Raw genomic sequence first — 11442 nt, forward strand, 5'->3', positions numbered from 1 at the left:
GATACCAAGCCAAAAGTTCCTTTTTATATGTAGACATTAACAAAAACCTTCCCTTTAAAGCCTAACTGAAGAATGTGATAGGCATGTTGCTCTACATTAATGTTTAATACTACCATAATTCCCTTATCCGATGCATCACATTCTATAACAAATGGTCTGGAGAGTCCACTAAAGCCAATACATGAGGGTTAGTCACTAGCCTCTTATGTATTGAGAGCCTCCTTAGCTTCCTCATCCCAACAAAAGGCGTCCTTCATGAGCATTGCAGTTAATGGTGCTACAACTGTTCCATACCCTTTTACAAACTTCCTGTATTAATACCCATGCAATAAGGCCTAACAAACCTCTTCTGGCCTTCAAAGACTTGGAAAGGGCCACTCCACCATTACTTTTAACTTCAGTTGATCCCCCTTAGCCCCCCCTCAGCCGAAATAATATGCCCGAGGTAGTCAATCTCTGTACACCCAAATCAACACTTAGCCCTTTTAGTATACAATCTATGTTTCCTCAAAACTTACAGTAGTTTTCAAATGTTGCAAATGGTCGTTCAAATTTTTTATGAACACAAAAATATCATCAAAGAAACCTAAGATAAATTTCTTAAGTATGGTCTAAAATTTTTGTTCGATCATAAGACTTTGGAAAGTGGATAGTGTATTGGTAAGCCCAAATGATATTACCAAAATTTCGTAATGTCCTTCATGCGTTTTAGTCTTAGGAACATCTTGTAGTTTCACCTTTATTTGATGATATCTGGATCTCAAATCTAGTTTAGAAAAGATCCTAAGCCCATGTACATAGTAGAAGTAACTTTCACTTGGATGAGAAATTTATCCTTTATGGTTTCATTATTCAAAGCACGGTAATTAATACACATCCTCCAAGAATGGGCTTTTTCTTTTTCTTTTTCTTTTTTTTTTTTTCTTTTTTTTTTTTAATATAGATCTCCAAGAATGGGCTTCAACTTGTAGAAGCTCTGTCTAACGCCTCTAAACCACATGACCAACTTCTCTTCCTTCACCACTGTCAAGATAAACGTGGCAACTCTATGACCAAAGGGAATTATATATGTCTTTGCAAAAATATATTCAGTCGTCTTCGTGTTTACATTATCCAGGAAAAAGTTCCACTTGCATAAGATATGCAATGATCATTTGGGATATGTTGTCTGCATCAATTAATGTTTGATTCATCTTCTGAAAAACGAATTAAATCTTATCCGCATAAGGATGTCACTTGTCCTGAATTTCCCGTATTAGAGAAATGCTCGATTGATCTGCAGCTTTTCCTGTAAAATAAGTTCTGAAACTAACTTAGAACTTAATGCTACATATTACACTTTAATCTAACTATGACGTGGCATTACTAATCCACCACATTAGCTTTATCGTAGTGGCACTTCTTTTTTTATTGAGCACCAGTCAAGAGGGCCCAAACAAATCCACACACTCTAGAGGGCCGAGCCATGCAATGTTCTCTTCACAACATCTAACTTGAAGGAAATAAAAAAGGTCTCCCATTGGGCCCTGTGTTTTTTCGGAAGTAATTGAGCCGAACAAGGTAAATGGATGTTATTTGCAGCCTCGCTCGGCCCTGCTTTCTCACAAGATTTTCATTGCAGCTAAATCGCATACAAAGCTAATTGAACATGAATTAATGAATATTCTATCATATTTAGAAGATCAACGAGATTATATAAAGATTACTGGGCCGTTTTTCCCCGCCCAACCGTTGCGCCAAAATGTCTTTGAGGTCATTTCAAAAAAAAAAAAAAATCTAGAGTAGCCAAAATTAAATAAAACAGTAAAAAAACAAAAGTAAAGACAACAATTTTGAATACAAAGTTGAAACTTTTTGAAAAACTCTTCAAAAATAAAACTAGAGTAGCCAACCCCAATAAACTTTTCCACTATAGAAGATTAAATTACAATCAAAGCCTTTGCAGTGAAAACCTGATGTCTATCCCAATAAACGACTTGCTTGTTAATTTCTTATCGTAGTGGTTCCAAAACTCTAGCAAATCTACTAAAACCAACTCAAGACCAACTTAACCTCTAACCCTAGAATTTAACCAACCCAGTTTTAACATTATTGAATATGCCAACATGAATCTAGACATGAACGAACTCTCTCGCTTGAGCGGCCCTCAAGCGAAGGTCAACCGAACTCTCCGGTACTTACTAAATCACAAATACTCTCTCTTAGGACACTCTTCCTCAGCTCAAACTTCTCCATGAAATTGTTGGCCATCTGATTTACATCATTACACCTTTAAATAATGTTGCTCAAACCTGATTTGTGTGTTTTTAAGTAATTTTAATTCTTTTTCTTTTTTTCTTTTAAGCCTAGAAAAAATAGGTAGGGCTTTCAAAAGAAAAATGGTCATTTGGAAAAACTTTGTCTATGATGTTTTTTGCTTTTTAGTTGTGATGTGAAATAAAAGTACCAAAAATAGTTTAAGTGTATTTGGTGATTAGAATTGTTTGTTAATACTTTAAATTATTTTTTTTTTGTTAAAAAGCAACAAATTATCTTAAAAAAGTGTTGTCAAAGGAGACCAAACACCCAATTGATCATCAACAACTGTGTACACCCACGTAAATTACCACCGCAAAAGGAGTCATCTCACATGCAAGTTTTTAAAGCGGGCATGCTTTTAAAGTTTTATTATATGAATTGGTTCACTTTGCTACTTCGTAATAGAATATAGGAAAAAGTTATATATATATATATATACACCCCCCTCAAGTTATCAGAAAATTTGTAATGTCCCTCCAAACAACTAGAAAATTGCAATGCAATCCCTTTGTTAAAAAATGACAAAAATAACCATATAGAAAATTTAGAAGAAAAAAAAAATACATAAAAATCAGAAAAACATAAAATAAAAAATAAAACAAAAATTGGTGACCCAAGGCAGCGGCTGTGGGTCATCACCTGACCCACCCATGTACTTTTCTCTTCTTTCTTTTTTTTAATTTTTTAAAAGTATTTGTCTTTTTGAGAAATTTTAGGAGTATAATTTTGTCTTTTTGTAGGACAAAATGGATACATTGAAATTTTCTGGTAGTTTAGAGTCAACATTACAAATTACATAATAATTCGAAAGAAATATGTGTACTTTTCCTTATAATATATTTTTGTTGATTAGCATATGTGCTAAAGTCTAAAATCTCCATAAGCAATATTATAGCAGCAGGCTGATAACAATTACAAAAACTGTTGGAAGAAATAAAGAGAAGGGTAAAACTGTTTTTGGGCTAGTTTGGCAACATCTTTTAGTACAGTTTTTTTTTTTTAACAAAAAAATAAAAGTATTAACAAACAACTAAAATACAAAATACTCACCTGAAAATGTTTTAGGGCAAAACCACAAACACCTGAAAATGTTTTGACGACTAGCGTTTTAAAATAAATGCTAATAAAATCTTTTATCCTGGCGTTTATTAATCTAACGCCAAGAAATAACACTACGAAAGAGCTTTTGTTTTTTTGGGGTAGTGCCATTCACTTTCCCTCTAATATTTGCATGTGATGGAATAACATTGCGATTAGGGCAAGGGCGAAGCTAGAATTTAGGATTTTGGGGGGGGGGGGGGGACCAAAACTAAAAAAATAAAAAAATATAGGGGTAAAATTTTATTTTATTTTATTTTATTTTAAGAATTTTTTTTTTTTTTTGGGGAGAAATCCCTGGCCTTGGCACCCCAAGGCCAGGGGTAGCTCCGCCCCTGGATTAGAGGGTGAGGGCCGAGGGGTTTGTGCAATATAGTACTGCACCCAAGGACCCCAAACAACACCTAGAGTGGGGTTGATTAATATGTGGTTTTTCAACAATCATGACCAATTAAAATTTCACAACCATACACAATATCATCAAAATTAAATAAAGAAATAAATAGATTAAAGACAACAATTTTGATGACGAAATGAAAATATTTTTTAAACTCTTTAAAAATAAAATTACTAAAGGGCAGCCAACCCCAAGAAAATTTTTCATTATAGAATATTAAATAATAATCAATTTATACTCACAAAACCTTTGCGCACAGAAAAAACCTAATGTGTACCCTAGCAAACAACATGTTAGCTTATTTACTACCACAACAGGTCCAGAACTCTTATCAATCTTCTATCAAGCTTCCTCTACAACCCGAAATTATGGTATAGCTGAAGGTTTATTTTTGTGTGGTTTAAACAAATTTTAGGACAAGCTTGAGAATGAAGGCATAAGGTTCTTTTTAAGAGTACAAAATAATGGCCTTAGGGTCTCATGAAAATCGTGTACTATTTGAGGCTAGCTTATTTAAACACTAGAAAAATAAGGATTTAATGAAAAAGTGAGTTTAATTAAAATACTGTCAGAGAAGGCCGCGTTAATTTAAACGAGAGTTCATGTCGTTCAAACATTATATAGGGTTTCAAACTTTTATCGCACGCGGCATTCAAACATTCTTCAAACATTGTCGTAGGTGGAAGGTTAAAAGAAAAGATAAAAGGCAGGCCTTTAAAAGAAACAAAAGATTACCCTCCTCTTTATTTGTTGCTTATATAGATTTTAGACTTTAATTAGCACGGATCCTAATCATCCAAGCCAATTCACATATGTAATAAATCTTTAAAAACTTGCATGTTAGATTGATGACTCCTTATGTGGTGGTAATTAATTCACGTGGTGTACGTTGGGACATTTGGATGTTTATCTCTCCCAAATCTGTGACCGTAACTTCTTTTTTTTCCTTTTTTTAACAAAATAGCATGTGCTATCATTAATACTACAAACAAACCATAGTCTTACAACTTGAAAGTAAGAGACAGGACCCCCAACTCCCTAAGCCAAAAGGATCTAGCTTAGTAAAACAGCTGCCTAAGCAGAAATACAAATTTTACAAGAAGAACATTTGAGCTTAGTAAAATATCTCTAAAGAAAGAGGGCTAATCTAGCAATATGCCAACAAATATTTTCATAAAATTTGATCCAAACACAAGCAGGCTGAGACCAGAGACAAACAAGATAAACAACATAAACACACAGAGCAGGAAACCCAAAATCTGTTACCGTAACCTACAGGGTTGACTAATCTAAGTCTTTGTTTCAAGTCTTTGTCATCACTTGTAGCGTGGCACGTAGTAGGAGACTTCTGCCATCTACGAATCGGGAATCCGGTAAGACGACTCCAACCAATATATTCAAAGCTTATCCTACAGATTTATTGTCCAGGCTCTAATTAAAAAGATATTTATAGCTTTTTTAATACTTGGTGGGATTAATTAAAGCAACATTAAATCACAAAATAACAGTTTTACTTGTTATAATTTTACCATGTCAGTTACCACAATTTGAACACTCTTATTTGTATGTATCTGCTTATTTTAGTTTTTTCTTGTTTAGATTATTTGACAGCAAGTGGCTTCCTTTTATGGAGATATGCAATATCGTATTCATAGTTTTGAAATGATGTAAATTACAATTTATATTGGACCTTCAATTTTTCTTTTCCAAGAAAAGGTTTTCTGCAAATGAGAAATCAAAAGTTAAAGAGTTAGATTATCGGTTTCTCTTCTTTACTGTAGCTTCATTGTGAAATGTTGGAAAAGCATCTTCTTTTTAGCTATGTAAACATAACTGAAAAGGACTTAATATTTCAATTACCATAACTGAAATGTAGTTTGACCCATTCTATAATTTTTCATCTCATTCTAGATTAATCTGTTTATTAGTTGTATTTCTCTTTCCATATTTTGTTTGTCCATTTTCCTTTTTAAGGTTATCTTATATATGGTTCTAATAAGCCATTTCATTTACATCACATAGAACAATGGTGAAGGCTGTGGTTGTTCATGGCAACAGTGAGGGTGTTGTGGGTGCGTAGGTCTTTATGGGTTTTCTTGGGTTCTCTTCTGTGGGCTAGCTAGGTTGTTCTTGTGTACTTGAGGGCGCCTTACGCTTTTTTTAATAAAGTTTTTCTTCTTATAAAAAATAAATAAATAAATAAAACAGTGAAGGTGATAGTGGGACTACCCACTTTACCCAACAAGCGGATGGTAACTTGAAAAATCCTTTCTGATTATTCAGGAAATGCCAATTGCTATTTTTCCTATTTAAAATAATTACTTTTGCTTCAAAATGTTCAGGCCCAACTACAGTAACTGGAAATATTTTTGGCCTTAAGCTAAGCTCCATGGGTTCCATGTCCATGCGCTTGGGGACACAAAAAATTGTTGCTTGTCATCTAGTTCAGTCCAAAGATCGTAATGTTTGTTTCTTTATTTCTAAAGTATTCAGAGCAGAGTAAACCCCATTTTGTTCCAATTAAATTCCATTTCGTCTTTACTTTTTTTATCTATCTGCTTGCAGGACCGCATTTCAATTCTACTGGAAAAGAGCATGGTGCTCCTGAGGATGAGAACTGTCATGCCGGTGATCTGGGAAATGTCACTGTTGGTGATGATGGTATGTGTTGTATATGATGTACTAAAAAGTACCGCATATCTGCGGTAGTAGTCGGAACGGCTGGGATTCATAGCTAGCGTGTTTTTAGTTTTTTTTTTTATTATCTTTTCTTTTAACTCCATGATCTCCATTAAACGGTTTATTTTAATGAGCCAAACAAAAACAGTGCTCTTCGTCCCTCTAACACCACGATAGCAAAGTGGAATCCATGGAGCTTGGTGCTGCTGTGCCTGGTGTGGAACTGGTCGGCGCTTTCACCGAAGAGGGTGGCAGATGCGCGTGATAGGGCTGGCTCGGTGGTTGGTGGCGATGCCGGCGTGGGTTTTTCCAGTGCTGCCGGCGTCCTTTGTCGTGGGTCGAGCCCACAGGGAGGCCGCACGAAGGTTGGTAGCTCCGCGATCTGTCGTTGGGCGGTGGAACATGACCTGTTGTTTCCCTGGCCGCAGCTAAAAGGTCGGCGGTGAGGGCTGATTCCGGCACGGTGGTGCTTTGGATTTGGATTTCCGGTTGGGGCTGGGTTTGTTTCTAGGTATTTTGGCAGTTGCGATTTGCCGTCTTCTGGTGGGTTAGGTGCCTGTGTCTTCCGATGGGGTGGGTTTCTTGCAATAAGCGTGGTCGATGGGTTGGGTTTGTGTTTTCGATGCCAGCGGCGTGACTGGGGTTCTTGTTGGTGGCAATACGATGGTGGGTTGGCAGCGGACGATGGAGGCTTGTTGCTCTTGTGACGCTGATCTTGTAGCCGGGGATGATCTTCTTTTGTGCACGTTGACGTAGGCCTCGCCCTCGACCTTGTCTACCTTCTTGGTCTTGATGTAGAGGTTCCCCTCGCCGTCAAGGACGGTGAGATCCAAGAGGAGCTTGGACATAAGGTTTCTGGACCACTCGATGTAGTTTGTCTCAGACTAGTGCCAGTTGGGGACGTTGGCTAAGTGGGGGCAAAGGTTTCTATTTGGCTTTAACGGAGGTCACGGAGTTAAAAGACTAAAAACTAAAAACACGCTGGCTATAAATCCTAGCCGTTCCGGCTAGGCGGCTACTACCGCAGATATACGGTACTTTTTAGTACCGCATAGTAGCCGGATCCGTTGTATATTTACCTCTACAACTTTAAAGTTGTTCTTTATTGACTTTGCAATCATTATATTTTTTTTTTTTGGGAAATTTTTTCTGCCGTTTTCTCAACTGATAAGCACGCTTGAGATAGGAATATATTTTTATACTTGTGGAGCACTAACACTCGGTTTTCTCTTTAGATACAGGCACTGCCAGTTTCACAATAATTGACAAGTATGTTTGCCTCATTTTTTATTTAATTTTAACTTATGTTTTATTTCTTTAGTTCCTTTTACGCATATGTTCCTATATTTGTAGATTCCATTTTCTGGACCACATTCCATGATTAGAAGGGTTGTTGTTGTCCACGAGGATCCAGATGACCTTGGCAAGGGTAATTTAACTCACTTTTGAGACTCTCTTTTTAAGTGTTTATGTTATAGTTTTGGCTTCTTGATAACCATTGATTATTAGAGCCAGCTATCAGTGGGTGAGAATACTCAAAATCAAAGTTCTTATATGTTATAATCAATTATATTTTCCATGAGTAAACAAGAAGTAGAAGTAGCTGCTTTTGCCATTGTTCTGGGTTTTTGGTGCTACTTCAAGCTAGAGCTCTAGATATTTTGCATGAATCTTAAAACCTGAGATTTCAATATCCTTTGGCAAGTGTATTAAAAGTTGAAATTATAGTCACTTAAGTTCTTGATTATACCAAAAATAAGGGCTGTATTGAGAAGGGATGCTTGTTAGTTGTTTCCAAAGGGGAGATAGTTGGTCACAGCCTCTCCTTGATGATCTTACCTCTGATTTTATTTATTAATTTATTTATTTATTTCTAAGCTACACCTCAGAATTGTTTTCTAATATCAACATTTTGTAATTGAGGTTTTGCCATTTCCCAAGTGGTTTTGACCTTAATCTCCAAAAGTGGCATTTGCCATCTTTTTTTTCTTTTTTCTTTTTTTATGAATGATAATAATTTTTATTGAAGAAAGAGAAAAATCCTTGTAAACGAAGAGTATACAAGAAAGCAAGAGCACCATTAGCCATCTTTCTGGAGCAGTACAAGTGAATTGGGCCGTGTATGTTAATAATCATCGATCATTAGTTTTGGTCATCTTGCTGGCCAGCCCTCTCTATATTTGATGATTACTTATGTAAATTTTGTCTGCTTTTGTTGGTTGAAAATAATTTCCTTATGTATATGCAATGGGTAAAGACTTACCTGGCAATCGATTATGCTGATTGTTTAATTTCCACGTGTTTGCTGGTTGAAAATAATGATTTGAATCTTGTTTTAAGGATTTACTACTATTGCAGTGAAGCAGATGAGATATACAAAATATGCTGTGTTCTCGGCACTCCAACCAAGGATTCATAGGCTGATGGACTTCATCTGGCAAGGGATACTAACTACCAGTTTCCTGAGGGTATCCCTTATGTGAACAGCTGGGTCTGATGTTTACTTATTCCAGAAAGTAAAAACCTTAATACTGTTTGTAATTATGACATTGCAGTTTGCGGGTGTCCATCTTTCTGTATTGATTCCCTCTGCAAGCAATGATGCAATCAGCCTTATTAAGCAATCATCCAAAATGAAGACACATAAATACATTTTTGAAAATTCAAACTCATGACAGAAAGCTTGTGCTAATTGTAGTTGCTAATAGTTTGGTTTAATCAAGTTAGTTGCATGCTTGGATAGTGACATCCTTTTTGTAGTGTTTATGTATAGGTTATTAGGACTATTGAAACAATAAGTTTTTTCTATGTTATGGTGATAATTTATACAGCATGCTTTTAAATTTTTGCTATTCATGGCAACACGATTTATTATAAACATTATAGCTTTTAAAAAAACAAAGTCCATGATGCATTATTGTGAAGAAACTTTTATTTGAAATTACAATTTTCTGTACATATAAGTTGGTTGACATAAACACAATGAACTTGAATTTCATACATGATTTCCAATACCTTAGATTTGAAGTAATAACATATGTGTTATCTAAATTACCTCTCATTTTCTTTTGGTATATCATATTTACTAAATTTTATTATTTTACTTTATTTGTTTCAAAAATTCAATATATACTTGTTCATTAATCTAGATATTAAGTCTATTCTACAATATATATATATATATATATATATATATATATATATATTATAGTTAAATTATAATGTTAACAATTATAGTGATACATAACACCGGAAACTAAGCACATACACTTGCCATCCAACTAGTATTATAAAAAGTGCGAATCACTCTTGCACTGTAATTTTTGTTTGACACCTGTGATGTTACCACTCTGCCCTTCATCTTTCTTCTTATACCCTTCTTTCATCTTCATTGGAGTAAAATTAGGCAGGGTTTTTTTTGTCTGTTTGTCAATTCCTTAAATTATGAAATTACTATGTTGCCCTTGTTTACCCTTCGTTTGGCTTAGAAATCTTTTGGGTATTTTTGTCTTTTACTAAAAATTACATTTTTACCCCTTTAAATTCTTTGAGTTCAAAAAAACAAATATGGGCTTTTTAGTCTTTTAATTTGAAATTACTGTAGTACCCTTTTCGTTGTTTAAGATTTTTTTTTTCTTCGGAGGCCTTTTTGTCTTTTTATTTTTCCGCAATTTTTTAATTCCGCGTGCTTTGACCTTTTTGCCCTTACTCGTTTTCACACAAATCAGATATTCTATTAGTTTTTTAGACATTTCACGCCTACTTTCTTCTTCGACGGACATGTCATTTTTTTTTTCATTTTTTTTTCTCTGCCACCAACCATACCGAAGGACGATTCTTCTACTAAATCCATCTACAAATCGTGCCGGTCACCTGTTTTCTTCGAAGGATTTTTCCTCCTGTTGTTTGACTGTCTTCAAGTCCTCGCGACAAAAAGAAAATGGGTTTGGCTGTCATGGACGATTTCTTCTATCAAATGTATCGTTCGTTTTGTTTCCCGCGTCTGTATTCGTTTTGGTTTTTTATTTTTTCCTCACAAATGCAATGCCTTCTTCACGATTCTTCTCGACAGAAAATAGGTTTTCATTTGTTGAAAACTGTCTAAGCCACCCCAGCATCATTGCGTCCCTCAGCCTCTGATCCTCCACGGCCCTAGTGGCACCGGCAAAACCACCCTCATCGTCGAACGTAAATCCAAATCTTTTCACTCTCTATCTCTCTAATTTTTGTTTCACTCTCTTCAATGGTTTTGCAATTTTTTCTTTTCAGGTCTACTGGGTGAGTGGAATAAAGGCCCTCATCTCACTGGCTATGTAGACTTTGCGGAATCGATCAAAGACCACCACCCACAATTCAACCAGTTGTTTATGCACCTTAAGAATTGTTGTAAGGTTTTCTTCGGTTTTTTTTTTTTTTTCTTTCGATTTTTCCTTTTGATTTTCTCTCCAAATCGGATTTTTCTCTGCTCTTCTATTGTTTATGGCTTCTTTTCTTCTTCTTCTTCTTCTTTTTCTTTTTTGTCTTATATTGAGTAGAAAGTAGCTTCATTCCACTCATCTTACTTTATTCACCTTCATATCATGGAATTTCAGGATGATAATGATAGCATCCCACGAAGGTCCTCTTGGCCACCTCATCCCAACCCATGTTACATGACAGTAGACGTGGAGCAACAACGATATCATGGGGATCATGGGAACAGGGGCGTGGAAACAGGGGTTAGCATTGCAGAGTGACCATCACTCTGCAATCGTGTGTTAGCTATCAACATGCAGTCTATTAGTGGGGATTGCACGTTCAGTAGTGAAGGGCAGTTATCAGCATTAGCTTAGTGGGTAGACAGTTATCAGCATTAGCTTAGTGGGTAGTTATCATTCGTTTATCCTTTGATTAACAGTTGTGTGTATAAGATCAAGTCTAGACGTAGGGGTATGGTATTGTTTATTGTACTGACTTATGTCATTTGTGGT

General features: G+C 35.5%; 1 pseudogene; it reads left to right on the forward strand.

Annotated features, from left to right (window-relative positions):
• Positions 1-5819: 5819 nt before the first annotated feature.
• Positions 5820-11208, forward strand: LOC133865711 (superoxide dismutase [Cu-Zn] 1-like; annotated as a pseudogene).
• Positions 11209-11442: the final 234 nt, after the last annotated feature.

Source organism: Alnus glutinosa, chromosome 4 (assembly GCF_958979055.1).
Source record: "Alnus glutinosa chromosome 4, dhAlnGlut1.1, whole genome shotgun sequence".
Classification (NCBI taxonomy): domain Eukaryota; kingdom Viridiplantae; phylum Streptophyta; class Magnoliopsida; order Fagales; family Betulaceae; genus Alnus; species Alnus glutinosa.